At 42.5% G+C, this 12,368-nt stretch overlaps 1 non-coding gene across 1 annotated transcript; it reads left to right on the forward strand.

The window, feature by feature from the left end:
• The first annotated feature begins 2,439 nt into the window (after window positions 1-2,439).
• trnaa-ugc (transfer RNA alanine (anticodon UGC)) lies at window positions 2,440-2,511 on the forward strand. The gene has a single exon. It is a non-coding gene; the product is annotated as a tRNA-Ala (tRNA).
• The last annotated feature ends 9,857 nt before the right edge of the window (window positions 2,512-12,368 follow it).

Here is a 12,368-nt window from a genome sequence, read left to right on the forward strand (position 1 = left end):
CTGGGTTGCACTGTTTGTTTGTGGGTGATTGTCTATGTCAGTGGCTTGTGTCAGCACAGGTCTATTTTGTAGCTTCACGGTCGTCATTTGTTTATTGTTTTGTATGCAGTGTCAGTATTTTCTTTATTAAAGATTTACCATGGACACTTACCACGCCGCATTTTGGTCTTCCGATCCATCTCGCCTCTCCTCTTCAGATGAAGAGGAGGACGATCGTGACAGAATCACCCACCAACCAAGGACCAAGTGGCGTGGTAAAAAACAGCGACGACAGCAGCAGCAGCTACAAAAAACAGCGGCCGGTATCACAGGACTCCTGGACATGGGAGGAGATACTGAACGGAGAGGGACCCTGGGCACAGGCTGGGAAATATCGCCGCCCCAAAGCAGAGCTGGAGGCAGTGAAAGCTGAGCGGCGGCGATATGAGGAGGCAGCACGGCAGTGCGACAGGTACGAGAGACAGCCCCCAACATTTTTTGGGGGGGGCACACGAGGGGTGGAGCTAAGCCAGGTAGCAGACCTGCGCTCACTCCTCGTGCTTATTATAAGCAGCGCGATACTGGGCAGGCACCGTGTTATGCGGTTAAGCGCACGGTGTCGCCAGTACATGTCCATAGCCCGGTGCGCTATAGGACAGCCCCCCGAGAGTGTCATGCGAGCGCGGGCATCGAGCCAGGGCGTATGGTGCCTGCTCAGCGGGTCTGGTCGCCGGTACGCAGTTTTGGTCCAGGGTATCCTGCGCCGGCTCTGCGTGCTGTGTCTCCGGGGCGCTGGGAGGGTGCAGTGCGTCCTCTGCCTGCGCTCCGCTCGTGTCGGGCAAATGTGGGAGTGGAGCCTAAGGGAGAGGTGCGTGTAGTAAGCACTAGATCTCCCGTGCTTACCCACAGCCCGGTTCAACCTGTGCCTGCACTCTGGAGGGTCCGGGCTAGAGTGGTTATCCAGCCTGGGGAAGTGGTGCCAAGGTTGCGCACCAGAGCTCCAGTGCTCCCCCACAGCCCGGTCCTTCAGGTGCCTCCTCCTAACCCCAAGCCTCCTGAAGGTCTCCCCAGCCTGGTGGTTCCTGTAGCAGCCCCACGCACCAGGCTGTCTCTCTGTCTCCTCCCTGCAGGTGGTCCCGCCTGTCCGGCGCCGCTGCCGGAGTCTCCCGCCTGTCCGGCGCCGCTGCCGGAGTCTCCCGCCTGTCCGGCGCCGCTGCCGGAGTCTCCCGCCTGTCCGGCGCCGCTGCCGGAGTCTCCCGCCTGTCCGGCGCCTCTGCCGGAGCCTCCCGCCTGTCCGGCGCCGCTGCCGGAGCCTCCCGCCTGTCCGGCGCCTCTGCCGGAGTCTCCCGCCTGTCCGGCGCCTCTGCCGGAGCCTCCCGCCTGTCCGGCGCCTCTGCCGGAGCCTCCCGCCTGTCCGGCGCCTCTGCCGGAGCCTCTCGCCGGTCCGGCGCCTCTCGGTGCCTTTTGCCTTTTGGTAGGCCATCATGATAAATAAGATTGTGTTATTATCTGACTTAATTAAATAGTTAAATAAAAAATTAACGAATATAAATGTTTGGCAAAGCACCAGATCACCTATAATATACAGTATATCATCCATCCTTAGTATGACTTTGCTTATAAATCACTTAGTGATTATGCAAATAGGCTAGTCTTCATGTAGACTAATATATCTGCACCTTGTGTTATCTCCTTCATGGTGAATGGTTCATCAGTGCCCCTGGTCTTCAGTGAAGTCCATTTCTGCTGACCGTTTGGTTGGGCCTAAACACTGCCTGATCTTGTGTTTTACAAGAAGTATAAACAAAGCAGTAAACATATGAAAAAGAGGATTCTTCATAAAATGATATCTAGTCGTGTATACTCATTTCTTGGAGTATTTGGACTGTTTAGAGCAGCAAAATATTTGAATACCTCTTGCAGCAGATGGTTCCTCCTGCGCTTCGATGTCACCCGTGCACGTTCTAGAACTCAGCAAAGCATTTCCCGCCTGATTGATGTGATGTAAAAATTGTCAACTAGGTAACATATAGCTTCTACATTCTAAAAGGGATATAATCAAATAAACCTTTCCCACCTTCTACAATACGTTTTTGTTATATATAATCAGAAAGGAAGAGGAGAAACATAGTTTGATTTAACCAAAAATATTTGATAACACCGATATCCAATCTCTCTGGTGATATAAAATATCTGGTGAAATCAAGCTTTGAGGTTGTTATGTAACGTTAGTATGGAGAAAACGGCCTTACTGCCATCTTGTGGAGAAGGTTGTGGAAAATTGCCGTTTTCGTCCGTAGGCAACTAACTATATCTGTGAGGGGTGTGTGTGTGGGGGGGGGAATAGCAACTGCAAAGCGATACAGTTTGAATGATTATTGGATATTTGTATTGTTCTTTTAGTGTACCTATTTGTGGCTTATATTTGTATTGCCTTATTTCCCCTGCATTTACGTGGAAGGGGATGTAGCTCAGTGGTAGAGCGCATGCTTTGCATGTATGAGGCCCCGGGTTCAATCCCCGGCATCTCCATAAACATTTTCCCCGAAAATAAGGTTCCTTTTGTTTATAATTTCGCAAATAATATTTCGATTGTGCATTTAATATTGTTTTATTTTTTATTTAACCTTTATTTAAATAGGCAAGTCAGTTAAGAACAAATTCATATTTACAATGACGGCCTTGGAACTGCCTTGTTCAGGGGAAGAACGACAAATGTTTACCTTGTCAGCTCGTGGATTCGATCTATAAAACCGCTCTAACCACTAGGTTACCTGCCGCCCCCAGCATTAGCATTGATACATTTTATTAGCCAACAAGATATGTAAACAACCCGCACAGCTTTGTTTATTTACTTGTGCATTGTCCAATTGTGACCACCGCTCCCTCTCTGCATAAACAAAGACCACTGAGATTGATGAAGACACATGGGCTATCCTTATATGGCAACTAAACTTAATTAAACGTTTCACAAAACGCAACCAATTTTCATAGCGAAGAGAGTAATAGTGTATAGTAGGCTACATTATCATGATACAGTTTTAACAGAGGGAGTAGGAGCAGGCATGGACGCTATCTTGCACTGACTCTATGCCGTCATAAGACTGCTAAATAGAACCTCTTCTGTTTGTCCCCATAGGGGAAACCTTTTTGGTGCTAGTAGGTAGAACCTATAGCTCTCTATGTAGGGTTCTTCATAGAATCACGTGTAAATGGTTCTAGAACCCTCTATGAAGGAGTAAACTGTTCTACTAATAACTATTTTATCCTCTTTATCCTACAACACTCCACTCCAAACTCTTTATGACACAACATTGCATATTATAAGGTATTTCTTTGTGGGCCTAGATACAACCTAACACAGCGGTGTTAGGAAACTCCTGGTTTTACAGGTGACATCAGGCCTGCAAATCACATTATGCTGGATGCAAAGTTATGCGTAATTCCTATTGGAATCCAGACAGACTGAGGATCCAACAATTAGCATTTTTAGTCATTCAGAATGACTACTAGGGTAAGGAAATTGACTAATGGAATGATCTAAATCAACTGGAACAACTATTTCAGTAACGGGTGCAATACGTCTCACTACTAACAGATTGGATTTGTTTAGACAAATTTATGTTATTCATCTTTGTGTAGCATAAGATTAATCAACCAATGATTACCTGCAAAAAATACAGATATTGAAACAATTCTGAAAATCAACCTGCAATAGAGCATGCTGGGAAATATGCTAATGTAGCATGGTTTTGAGCGTTTTACTAATCAAGAGTAAAAATGACACAATCACACTCAACTCTGGTTATTAACAACAACACAACAACACTAGGGTTATTTTACACCATTAAGTGTACACCACTTCATTTAACTCCTGAATCAACATTATAAGTTACACTGAAAAATCAACACTAGGTAAAACTGGCCAATTTGCTGTGTGCCATATACAATATGCTGCTGGTTCATACTCCCTTCTTTTCTCCTACTCCCGGCTCAATAAAATCACAGAAAATACTCTTTATGCAAAGATGTCAGCTATGTCTGTACTATATATGTAACATGATTAAGGCAATGCCAGATATACAGTGCATTTGGGAAAGTATTCAGACCCCTTGACTTTTTTCACATATTAACTTCTGTAAATAAGGATTTTTTTTAAATACATTTTTTTTAATCTAAAAACTTGTTTTCGCTTTGTACATAGGTACAGTTTAAAACATTCCCACACGTATCTTTTTAAAATGATCAGATTACTCAAACTCCTGATGTTCTATGTAGAACCCTTCTCGCCTTCCAAATAATCCTTCTTGCCTTCCAAACAATTATTAAATGAAAACGGTTCTTAGGATGAAAAAGTTTCTAGGTAGAACTCTTTGCCTCACAAAGAATGGTTGTCTTCCAAAAAGGGTTCTTCAGATAAAAACGGTTATTGGTAGAATCCTATCCCTCCACAAAGAACCCTTTTGGAACCCTTTTTTCTAAGAGGGTATATACACACTAAATCAAATCGAATTTTATCTGTCACATGCGCCAAATAAAATACACAAGAATGGAGCTTTACAGGGGGTATCAGTACCTGATCAATGTGCAGGGTACAAGGCTTTTGAGGTAGATATGTACATGAAGGCATGGTAAAGTAACTAGCCGTAAAGGATGTCAAGCTGCTTGCTTAGCGAGTACCACTCCCAATTCGGCCTATACCTGGCACGAACTCGGGACCTCTGCCTTGCAAGCACACGTGACCGCCCTCCTTCAGCATCACAAAAGCTAGCTAGCTATTCGCTGGCGCAAGTGGAGACACTTAAGTTTCAAACATCCCCATGTGCTACATAGATATCAGGATAGATAATAAGAGTAAAATAAATAACAGAGTAGCAGCAGTATATGGTGAGTGTAAAAGTGTGTGTACGTGTGTGTGTATCTGTGTGCGTGTTTATGTGTTTGTGTTGTGTTGGTTTGCGTGTGTGTGTGGGGGGGGGTTGTGTGAGTGTCAGTTTAGTGTGTATATAGTGTGTATGTGCAAGAAAGGGTCAGTGCAGATAGTCCTGGTATCCATTTAATTAACTATTTTGCAGTCTTATGGCTACTTAGAAGTCTTACGAATAGAAGTTGTTTGCCGGAGGGTAGCAGAGTGAACAGTCTATGGCTTGAGTCTTTGCCAAATTTTCAAGACTTCCTCTGAAACCGCCTGATAAAGAGGTGCTGGATGGCAGGGACATCGGCCCCAGTGATGTACTAGGCTGTCCGCACCACACTCCGTAGCGCTTTGCGGTCAAGGTCAGTGCATTTGCTATACGTATTTTTTCAGCATCATGAGAGGGAAGAGGCGCTGCCGTGCCCTCTTCACGACTGTGCGGGTGTATTTGGAACATGTTAAGTCCTTAGTGGTGTGGACGCCAGGGAACTTGAAGCTCTTGACCCGCTCCACAACAGCCCCGTCGATGTTGATGGAGCGGTGCTCTCCCCTCTTTCTCCTGCAGTCCACGATCAGCTCCTTGGTCGTACTGGGGTTTAAAAGGCTTCTTAAGTTTCCACATTGAAATTTCAGACTTGATTTTCCCTTGTGAAAAATATCAACTCCTACAAAAATGTCCATTAATTATAATCCACATAATAATTCACATTTCCTGTTGCTGCAGGATTATTATCCTGCTGTACCAAACCGGTTAAACATTTAGTAAATTGAGAATCTGCAAAAAGAAAAGCCTGCGCGCCTCTTTTTTTGAACAAGTTACATAGGCTGGCAGTTACATGGGCTCATGTCTGGAAGTGACCTGGGTGAGAGATCTTAATAAATTGAGAAAGTGATGATGGTGACGATGATGGTGACGATGATGGTGATAACGACGACAGTGATGACGACAATGAGTATGGTTTGTTATGAGCAACAGTATGTTGCTGAGATCTTGGCGTTGATAAGACCATTAGCCACAGGTGTCTCACACTCTGCCTCCAAATTGCTGCAATTGTGTCAGCAGTGGGATGACCTCATATGGAAGCCTGGGTGAGCGCGTGAAGGGGCTTGAAAGAAGTTCAGTCATCGTTATCAAACTGCCGTTGATAAGACTGTTGACCACTTCCCCAAGGGGGACATCTTTCTTGAAGCATTTGTTTCGTACTGCCTTTGGGTCATGGCGCCCTGTGTTCGAATATCGCCCAGGCATCTCTCACACTCCTGCAGAATCGCTGCAATATTCATTGTGAATTACCCCTAATTCACAGTGCATCAATTGATATTTTAGTACGAGTCTGGAAAAAAATCAATTTAGCACATTACAACTCCACCCACTTTGACCAAATTATATGACATTTCTGATTTTTAGAGAGAAGGATTCATTTTGATACATAATGTTAGTCATTTCCAAGACATTTTCACCTCTCCAACATTTGAAAAAGGGTATTTTGTGCCAAAGTTAGGTGTTTGAATGTTCCACACAGGAAAATTCTCTGAGGTCTGAGGTCTTCCTATGAGTCTCAATCAAGTTGGTGAACACTACATAGGACAAATTGTACCGAAGTTGGATCTAGTGGTAACGCTGTCGACAAACAGAGATTGTGCGTCACTCACTCTCCAGGTTCTTGGTCAAAAAAAGTGTTGATCTGCTGTTCATAACGTGTCGTAATCAACATGAGAGTAGGCTACCCTCTGATGTTCTTTACCATCAACCCTCTTTATGTTCTAAAATGCGTTTGTCTCTTCACAGATGGACCTAGAGGCTGTGTCATAGTTGAAGTGTACCTATGATGAAAATTACAGGCCTCTCTTGCACAAGAGAACTTGCACAATTGGTGGCTGACTAAATACTTTTTTGCCTCACTGTAGAATGTTATGAAGAGTGATCAGATGAATTGCAATTAATTGCAAAGTCCCTCTTTGCCATGCAAATTAACTGAATCCCAAGAAAACATTTCCACTGCATTTCAGCCCTGCCACAAAATGATCAGCTGACATCATGTTAGTGATTCTCTCGTTAACACAGGTGTGAGTGTTGACGGGGACAAGGCTGGAGATCACTCTGTCATGCTGATTGAGTTCAAATAACAGAGTGGAAGCTTTCAAAGGAAGGTGGTGCTTGGAATCATTGTTCTTCCTCTGTCGACCATGGTTACCTGCAAGGAAACATGTGCCGTCATCATTGCTTTGCACAAAAAGGGCTTCACAGGCAAGGATATTGCTGCCAGTAAGATTGCACCTAAATCAACCATTTATCGGACCATCAAGAACTTCAAGGAGAGCGGTTCAATTGTTGTGAAGAAGGCTTCAGGGTGCCCAAGAAAGTCCAGCAAGCGCCAGGACCATCTCCTAAAGGTGATTCAGCTGCGGGATCGGGGCACCACCAGTACAGAGCTTGCTCAGGAATGGCAGCAGGCAGGTGTGAGTGCATCTGCACGCACAGTGAGGCAAAGACTTTTGGAGGATGGCCTGGTGTCAAGAAGGGCAGCAAAGAAGCCACTTGTCTCTAGGAAAACCATCAGGGACAGACTGATATTCTGCAAAAGGTACATGGATTGGACTCCTGAGGACTGGGGTAAAGTCATTTTCTCTGATGAATCCCCTTACCGATCGTTTGAGGCATCCGGAAAAAAGCTTGTCCAGAGAAGACAAGGTGAGCGCTACCATCAGTCCTGTGTCATGCCAACAGTAAAACGTCCTGAGACCATTCATGTATGGGGTTGCTTCTCAGCCAAGGGAGTGGGCTCACTCACAATTTTGCCTAAGAACACAGCCATGAATAAAGAATGGTACCAACACATCCTCCCGAGAGCAACTTCTCCCAACAATCCAGGAACAGTTTGGTGACCAGTTTCATGTCCAGGTTTCTGGAACAATAATATGTCCTCCCTGCTGCTGCTGCTTCATCTCCTCCCACCACCAGCAGGAGGGAAGAGGACTAAGATCAGTGCCAGTGATGCTGTGGGCAGGCTAGTGCACTTTCATAAGGTAAGATGATACAGTAATTGGTGTGTAATTCATTCTTTTGGGTTGTCTCTTTGTCTTAACATGTGGAGAGGGACTTTAAAAAACCCGTTGTGTTGCAGTCATGCTGCAGCATTGTAGACCATCTTGATGGGAGTCATGGTCGACAGCCATACCTCTTTGCCGTCGGAAGAAGACGGAGCAAGATTTGACAACTACTACATCGTGGTGGACAAAAGGCTTGTTCCCTGCCAGGCAACTAGTGGTCTGTGTGCATTTGATGAACTGTTCTGTTTGATTGATTGAAGAGTCTAATGCTCAGACCGTTTACAGTGAGGATGACCCTAAGATTGTCTTGCGTGGTAAAGATAAATTTGAAATGCATTTTAATCCGTTGCAATCAGACCCACAGCTCCCATCTGTGTATGGTGTAAAGAATACCAAACTAAATTGTTTGCAGCACTTCCATGTTTGTAATAAGGGGTGGCTCACTTTGAGTTAAAACTGTTTGAATAGGTCTCTGAAAATTTCATTTTGAAACGTGCGCTGCGCTCTTGAATCTGCTCATTTGACTATGGGTACTTGGAGCGCGAAAAGTGTCCAACTAAAGTCAACCTAGAGAACAAACTCTATCACTGCAAATAATCATTGTTTTTCCCCCTTTTCTTAGCCAGGGCATGACTGTGGATCTAAATCATTTCATAATTGAACGTCACACACTTTTTAAACAGTTGTACCCGCATAAAAACGTGTTACCCAAACATAACTTTATGATACATTACCCAGCATGCATAAGACAAATCGGTTCTTCATTAAATATGTAGATCATGAGGTTTGAGGCGACGCACAAACTCTTTAAGAACACGCCGAAAAATTACTAAGTCCATTGCCAAAAAACACCAATTTGCTGTAGACCATCACTGGGAGACATCACCATTGCGACATACTGAATATATACTGGTGGTGATGAGCTGTCAGCATCACTTCAGTTCATTATGCAGTAAGCCATTTACTCTACCAGCTAGGTTAAGATGGATAGCCTGGAGTACAGAGAGGGACTGTTAGTTTGCAGTAAGAGATGAGATCATTGTGGTTGACAATATTGTATACCTATTGCTGGACAAGTTGCATACGGATAATTTCAGTGAACATTACCACTGTGTTTGATGGTGTTGATGACAAAGTTGTTGTCAATGTTGATGATCTGAAATGTTATAAGCCTTTTGTCCTTCAAAGTGCTTATGGTGCTGATGAGAGCCTTTATGTTGTTCCTTTGTTTGACATGATAGAGCAGTAGTCAGTTTATTGGCAACTTTGTCAAGAAAATTGCATACCTAGTCTTAGGAGAACTTCCACTTGTGTTAAATAGCAACTCTCCAAATGCTCTTGTTCTCATATAGTACATGTACTGAGGCGCCTGTGATGCACTGTTTTCATTTTAACACGGCTGTGATGCATTGTTTTCACTGTGATGAGTGCCTCGGTACGTGTACTATATGTGATGCACTGTTTTCATTTTAACACGGCTGTGATGCATTGTTTTCACTATGATGAGTGCCTCGGTACGTGTACTATATGTGATGCACTGTTTTTATTCTGATGCGCCTGTGATGCACCGTTTTCATTTTAATGTGCCTGTGATATTGTTTTCACTTTGGCCTAAATAAAGAAGCAAAGCAGAGTTACTACTCTTGTAAGGACTCCTTTATTGCTCATGTTTAAGTCACTTACAACATGCAGGCTTGATTTATGAGCGGGAGAGAACCAGACAAAAAATACGTTATTTTCTAGTGTGAATATTGAGCACTTCCTGGTATCAATTCAGCTACCGGATGCATTCCTTAAAGTTGATCCTGAACACTGAAAGGTGTTGATGCTTAATACTGAGGGTGTTGAAAAAACACTTCCATGGGTCATTTGAACAACATCTGACGTGTTATATTTTAATAACACTTCAATATGAACACTAACAAAAGTGTTAAATTAACACTGAGTGGCCCTATATAAACACTGGACGACTACTCTGCGTCTCACAAAGACACTCCCACACCATCACACCTCCTCCTCCATGCTTCAAGGTGGGAACGACACATGCAGAGATAATCCGTTCACCTACTCTGCATCTCACAAAGACACAGCGGTTGGAACCAAAATTCTCAAATTTGGACTCATCAGACCAAATGACAGATTTACACTGGTCTAATGTCCATTGCTCGTGTTTCTTGGCCCAAGCAAGTCTCTTCTTATTATTGGTGTCCTTTAGTAGTGGTTTCTTTGCAGCAATTCAACCATGTAGGCCTGATTCACGCAGTCTCTGCTGAACAGGCTCCTGAATGGTGCAGCGGTCCAAGGCACAGCTTCTCAGTTCAAGAGGTGCCACTACTAGCCCTGGGTCAAATCCAGGCTGTATCACATCTGGCTGTGATTGGGAGTCCCATAAGACGGTGTGCAATTGGCCCAGTGTTGTCCTGGGTAGGCCGTCATTGTAAATAAGAATCTGTTCTCAACTGACTTGCCTAATTAAATTAAATATAAAAAAATAATAATAATAATAATAATAAATAATAAAAACAGTTGAGATATGCATGTTACTTGAACTCTGTGAAGCATTTATTTGGGCTGGTTTTTGCAACTGCACTTGAAGAAACTTTCAAAGTTCTTGAAATTTTCCGGATTGACTGACCATGTCTTAAAGTACAACAGTAAGGTATTTGCTTTTTTGGGGGGGAGGGGTTACATGCGCACACACACACACACACACACACACACACACACACATATATATTAGTCAAGGGACAATCTTATCTGCCCACCATCTCAATGCACTCTTTGGCACACTAGCTCTGGTCCAGGACATTATGTTAACCAGTGTTGCTTGTGCCGCCAGCTAGTACACAATAGCAAGCTAGTTTATTGAAATTATGAAATCTATTAATCTGTTAATCAATTCTCAGTATATAACAATATTCTTAAATACTTAATAATACGTCATTCTTTCACACATTGTTGTATAATATACAAAACCACTGAGTGCAGTATTAAAATAATTTGGAATTAATTATTCAAGTTATTCAGTTTTGAAATACAAAATATGCAAATTACAAAATTACATGTTGGTTTCCTTACCCTGTAAGCAGTCTATGGACAAGGTATGAAAGCAATCCATGCCTTGGTAATGTTTTAGCATTTGTGGCACAAATCCCATTGAAGTGATATTAACATTTTTCGCACATCGTGTTCAAATTATCTCCTGTATAAGTGACTTTGTGGAGCTTCACAATACATTTTAGATACTTTTAGATTATTTGGACATGATGCAACAAAAAAACTGCTAATATCAGTCCAATGACTTGAATGGGATTTGTGCCACAAATGCTAAAATGTTAGCATGCGGAAATATTGCCAGGGAAACTAAACCAAAGCATGAATTGCTGTTATACCTTATGCTTATAGGGTAAGGAAACCAATGTGTCATTTTATAATTTGAGTAAACTATACCTTTAATACAATATTCAATACATAAGGCAAAGATGGGATATTTGTACAAAATGTTTATTTCAAACGGACATTAAACAAACACAATGGCTTTGACACATTCTTATCTGAAATCCAGACACTAGCAAACAATTGTCGAAGGGAGAAAATGACTTAAATAAGAAAAAAGTTTTTGAGCTATGCAACTAAATAAACAGAAGTGAGGTGTGAGACCGCCACAGCGCAAACATGATATGAACTCCAATGTATAATCCTAACTCCTAAAAGTTCATGAAAAAAAAGAGCCAAAAGCCGTCTCAAAGGTAATATTATAATGGAAGAGGTGTGTTAAAAAATGTTGGTAGAAAAGCATTATGAAGAATTAGAAAAAATAAAGGTTCATAGAAATTGATGCAGGCTGTTTTTTCATTGTCCGTCAATAGATGGCAGTGCCAGCACTGTAGTTTCAAATCTGTCAGCTAAAAAAAAAAAAGATTTCTTCGCTCTTTTACATAAGTGTAGCCACTAGACTAGAGGGAAAAAGGGGCTAAACCAAGTTTAATGTGCTCATACTTAGTAATCATATACTAGTATTCCTTCAGGTTTAAGGCTTTTCTTTTTTGTTAATAAAACTCTCTCTCTCTATATATATATATATATATATATATATAATGTGAAGCACATAAAACCACTCTTGGTAATGTATGTACAAAGGATGCTACAGGAAATAAACTTGGACTTAAATATCCAGAAAAGCTTTCCTTCATCTTCTTGACAGAGCCAAACAATGAGAAACAACGTGCTTTGCGTACCTGTATATTCATGTCTTTGTTGACATGTATAAAGGAGTCCAACTTTTTATCAATACATTATTACCCTTTTCACACTACTGAGCCAAACCCGAGCAGAGCTATACTGGACAATGTGAAAAGTACAGTGTGAATCAAGCAGAGAGAAAATCGTTTTTCAATAGTCCACAAATGTTGAGTTAAGCATA

This window comes from Oncorhynchus clarkii, chromosome 29 (assembly GCF_045791955.1).
Source record: "Oncorhynchus clarkii lewisi isolate Uvic-CL-2024 chromosome 29, UVic_Ocla_1.0, whole genome shotgun sequence".
Lineage (NCBI taxonomy): Eukaryota > Metazoa > Chordata > Actinopteri > Salmoniformes > Salmonidae > Oncorhynchus > Oncorhynchus clarkii.